Raw genomic sequence first — 5,936 nt, 5'->3', positions numbered from 1 at the left:
AACAATCCCTTCTACTCTCAGTAAGTTTCAACCCAGTTAGAGCTTTCTCCATGGCCCACGTTGATACTGGAAATCCCGACAAGGCCTACACAGTACATCTTGAACCACATTCTATCAAAACCAGCAAAAACCAGGACTGAATAGCCTTATCCTCGTCCAGTGTGATCTTAGCACAGTCTGAGCCTTTTTTTCTAGTCCTCGTTGACTATATGTTATCCTCTCATACTTTTTTACAGCTTCAGATTTGAAGGACTTCGTATAAGACGTCTTTCCAGCATAAAGAAAAATAGCAGATGTCCATAAAGATTTCTACAACACGTTCACAAAACTGACTAAACCTAGCATAAAATAATATAAAATTAAATACCAAAATATAACAAATATGTTGTTGATAAGGTTTTGTTCATTTATAAAATAATCTGTATGAGGACCACAACTACAACTAAAACGATAAGCAGATATCACATCATTAGCAAGCTAACCATTTTGAAAAACCAAAAACAATTTTTTAAATCTGAAACTCTGATAGATTAATTAATTGTAGATTTAATTCCATTCCCTAATTAATGATATTTTTAAATTAAATTTGTATCTCGCTTAAAACTTTTTTTAAGGATTTCCCCTATTGCCAACTCCTTTAATTTGAATTATATAATACTAAATAATGACGTAATAGTTAATGGTCGAAAAATGCGTATATCTTTTAATCGAAGCCATTCCTTTCCAAAATTATTTGTAAAAAAATATTTCTGGTTTCCGCTATTCCAATATAGGACGTAAACTAAATTAAAAGGAAAACAAATATTTACATGAAAATATTATTACATATTTTTCCAAGTTAATATTTACTTAATAATCAACTCAAAAATACAATAAGTACATTTTTTTACAATGAACAAGTTTTGATTTTGATGATAGCAATGTTTCGACTCACAGTATCGAGTCATGATCACGTAAAAGATAAATTCAAGTTTTTGTGTTCTTTATACGATCTGAATTTCTTGTAATTGCTTTCTGCTTATCAAAGCACGTTCTTTTTGTTTACATCTTTCAGCATTACTTACAGTCGCACATTGCAAGAAGTCATAAATTTCTGTTTAATGTTTGCATGCTTTTAAATAATATGCAATCCATATTATTTACTTCCATTACTTTCAAATGGTACCAGTTTTACTTTAGTAAATTTACCGGGATTCGGTATTTTACTTGATTTTATTACCGTGCTTACTGTTATTGGTTTTCATTTCATATTTATTATAATAAATTTGACAAGAACTATGTCAGATACGATCGCAAACTGTTTGTAATATGGACAAGGTTATATCAGATATGATCGCAGACCGTTTGTAATATGGACAAGGTTATAACATATATGATCGCACACTGTTTGTAATATGGACAAGGTTATATCAGATGTGATCGCACACTGTTTGTAATATAGACAAGGTTATATCAGATGTGATCGCACACTGTTTGTAATATGGACAAGGTTATATCAGATGTGATCGCACACTATTTGTAATATAGACAAGGTTTTATCAGATATGATCGCAGACTGTTTGCCACTAGACGTGGCCTCGTGACTAGCGTACCCCGACCGTGAATCCGAGAGTTCCGAATTTTTGGCCCGTTGCCACAAGAACAGGCTCTGCATTTTAGGATCGATTGCACTATAAGAGTGACAGTCAAGTACCGCTATTCGGTCATACAAGATCATTTTAAGAGTTTGCTGTGGGGGTTGTTAACAAACTGGACTATCAGTTCAACATTAAGGAAGGATGTGCGTGTATAGTCTTTTTTATAGGTTTGCGTGAAAATTCTGTAAAAAAAACAAATAAATAACCCAAGCCAATATCTTATCTTAATGTTAAACACCTAGTAGGTCAGCGGTAACTTTACTTACCTGCAATACTAGAATCCGGAGTTCGAAAGAGTGCAGATACCCTATTGTGCAGCTTTGCAATAAAACAAACTCACACGAACATCTAAATGTTAAGAAAGAAATATATGTACTGTAGTTTGGCAGAAAACAGGAAAAAAAATGTGAAAACACGAAACCTTGGGGTAACTTTAACCTAAAACAATAATTAAAGTATACAGAGGGTTGTGTAAAATGGAGTATGTATAATTGTGATAGTGGTTACAGTCATTGCGAATATCTATACTTCGTTGTCTCTAATTCCTGTTAGATAGGTATAACATTGCGTATCTACGATTCGTTGTACCTAATTCCTGTTAGATAGGTATAACATTGCGTATATCTCGCAAAGTGTCGTTTAGAGCAAAATGTGATGTTTTGTAATCTTTAAAATTAAATAGTAATAGCTACACCCGAGTAAGCTACTACGTACTTAGAGCGAAACTAAAAATTCAACTACGCCATCATTACAATTAATTGAATATACTTTTATCACGTTCCTGCTTATAAAGGTTAGTATGGATTATTTCATCAGTTTGGTGCTCTTGTTTTTAAAGACATTTTCTGCCGTGAATCCAATATGTAAGGAACAGAGTATCTCTGACAGTTACAGTTTAAACGCCAAAAGCTTTAAATTCAATAGACCTAATGTTCGTGATTAAAATAATGTGATTTTTATCTTAAATGTTAGGCCTAAAAGTATCTCTGCAAGTCTTTTAGTAGACTAATTGTGTTGTTTCAAAAGAAAATCTATCAGCACAAAATATTTTTTTCTTCCTAACCGAAGATAAAAATAAGAGCCAGTCACAGTCAGTAAGAGACAGTTGAGTAATACAGAAGCAGATTAATTTGATAACAATATAAAAATACAGGTACTTCATTGATTGAAATTATTGGACTTCTCACCACGTTAAAACTATTATTTATTACAAGATTTTATTCAACGTTCTCGATAAATCAAACAGTATGAACGGGCTGAAAATTTCTAGATATTTAATCGAATAATTTATTAGAGTCTCAAATGTTAATATACAGTTTTTATTACTGTACTGCTGAAAAACTACGTCACAAAAATAGATAGGGAGAGATTAAGCTACCAGTTAAAAAGTGAAACTCGGTTTATTGTTTGTTTGTTACGGATTTCGCGCAAAGCTACACGAGGGCTATCTGCGCTAGCCGTCCCTAATTTAGAAGTGTAAGACTAGAGGAAACGCAGCTAGTCATCACCACCCACCGCCAACTCTTGGGCTACTCTTTTACCAACGAATAGTGGGATTGACTGTCACATTACAATGCCCCCACGGCTGAAAGGGCAAGCATGTGACGGGGATTCGAACCCGCGACCCACAGATTGCGAGTCGAACGCCCTAACCACCGGGCCACTCGGTTTATTAGATATCAATCTATCTACGCATATGCATATATGTATTGTTTTATTGTATATATATATATTTAATGAAACAATATATCGAGTCTAACTAAAAACTTAACCAAAACATCTTAATAACTTACCCTAAATTAGATTAATTGGAAATGAACAGGATATAGAGATTAGAAGGAAAACAAACATTTTATGGAATATGAATGTATAATGGTCTGGTAAAATCAAATTCAATTAAAGTGAAATTACATTTTACCTAGTGGAGTAAAAACATTTAAGATAGTGGTTTAACAACCTCCCGAGTTTTTAAGCAATGTTTTCGTCTGAAAATTCTTGAAGGTACCTCTGTTTTCCCCAAAACAGCGATGCTTTACCATATCATTCTAAATTCGGGTCTTAGTCCACTGCATAACACTATGAAAATTGTAACAGGGCAAACAAGGCCTTTCGGTTTTTGGTAGCTATTAAAAAGATATCATCCGAAATATTCAAAACTTCGGACCATCTTGCTGAAATGCGTTAAGTAATCGGTAGATGTGCCATTTTGCATTGGTTTTGATTATTCACGTAAATAACCAATTCTAAAATTATTTCCTGTTGTGAACATACAGCGTTTTTTCTTTTTTTATTGTTTTACAGTTTACCAGGTCGTCCCGTTTACCAGACATTATTTATTCGTCACAGTTTGTGATCGTTCATATTGAAGAAACCTCTTGATTTTATCCCCGGTGGGACAGCGGTAAATATACGGACTTACAACGCTAAAATCCGGAGTTCGATACCCCACGGTGGCCACAGCAGATAGCCCTATTTTGGCTTTGCACTAAAACGAACTCTTGACTTTTCAATTATTTTATAGTAAATCTAAAAAGGTCAAAGTATATCTAATAAACGTTCTTTAATTTCCAAGCACTAAAGACCTCGGGGTACTTCACAATTAAATAATGTAGTCTGACTGTTAGCTTTTATTCGTCTGAAGAGCCATAAATGGAACAGATGGGACTAATAGTAGCAGATAGGAAAGGAAACAAATTCCAATTTGCCAGCAAGAAAACGTGACATATTTATACATGTGAAAATTTATAATTTTATTCAAATTTATTGGGTAAAACATATACGTTTTCTGAAATTATGTTAACTCACCAACACAAGGATTTTAATTATGTTAACCTATCTTTTTCGCTCATCGTAAAAATTATAAATACAAGTTTAGTATGATGAGTAATGCACATTTCAAACATCAGATACTATATAATCATGTATTTTGTTTTGTTTTTCAAAATATACAACACAAGCTAAATTTGAAAGTACCCAAAACATAGCAAAATATTTGCTAATAACCTATTATTAGTACAATTACAGGCAAGTATACATTTATTTTTGCATATTAAATAATAAGTATAAGTAATGAGAACAATCAATTATGTATGCTACATTTATATAAAAATAAAACTGTATATTTCATTATATCAAGAGACTTTGTAATTTCATATTATTTACGAGAAAATTAATACATGTCTATTGAAATGGAGGCAGCAAAATGTATTACTTAGCCAGAGTAAAAATATTTAAACAGCTACACTGATAACTTTGAAATAAGATCTTTAAATTTATGAAACTTTCATTACTATACTACTATACTATATTATTATACTACTAACACTAAGACTCTTCATTATAATTTAAGTTCGTTTCATCAGTTCTCATTAGAGAAGATTATGTACGAGAATGGTTTCAAACTCCTTGTGTAGCTAGAGCTAACTAACTGGGTATACTTGCTGTAACTGAATTGACTTATTGATACTGTATTAAAAAAAACTGTTGTATAGTGAACTGAACAAAAACAACAGATAAGTTTATTATAGATAAGTCAACAAACCCTATTCGTTGAAATGAAGTGTACAGTTATTGAACCAACTGTAGAGTTGAAATAAGACTGCTAAGGTGAACTATGATTCAAAGATAAATTATTTCACTACTATTATCACATTAGAAATTTTCCCTTTCTGTGATTGAAATTTATAAGTAGTTCCTTTTGCTTGACGTATTGGATTGGTTTGCGCATCTGTAAGTTTTGTTTTGTTTTCTAGTCGAGCCTGAAATATAATATTTTAAAGCCATGGTGTGAACAATAAATGTTAAACTCATTTCTGTAATACCTGTTTTTTTATAAAGACAAGAAATCATATAATCTTTTATTAATTCTAAAGAGTGCCAAGAGATGCCGCTGTAATTTTTAACGTGAACTTTGCAAAATGACACCTGGAAAACAAACTAAGATAATCAACTTCCAATAACATACCCCCTATACTGAGTTGACTTGATGAATAAATAGTCATTAGTAATTATTCTACTAAAATATATCACGAAGACATGGCGTTTTTAGAATTTTGTTTGTGTGGTGGATAACATGGTTTGGCTAATGAAATGTTCGTCAGTGTGGAAAATTTGCTTTTCAGTTAGATAAAAGGGCTTGTGATGATCAAAAATTAAATTATAAGTTTTTGTTTTACCTATTTTAAGAAAATGTTCTTAAACCACGGAAAGCACAGTTTAAAATATTGCTATTGAGGCCCTGTAAAATATTAATATTTATTTGCTTGGTCTGTATATATATATATATATATATATATACAC

This window comes from Limulus polyphemus, unplaced genomic scaffold, assembly GCF_000517525.1.
Source record: "Limulus polyphemus unplaced genomic scaffold, Limulus_polyphemus-2.1.2 Scaffold7088, whole genome shotgun sequence".
Classification (NCBI taxonomy): domain Eukaryota; kingdom Metazoa; phylum Arthropoda; class Merostomata; order Xiphosura; family Limulidae; genus Limulus; species Limulus polyphemus.
This window is presented reverse-complemented; position numbering follows the sequence as displayed.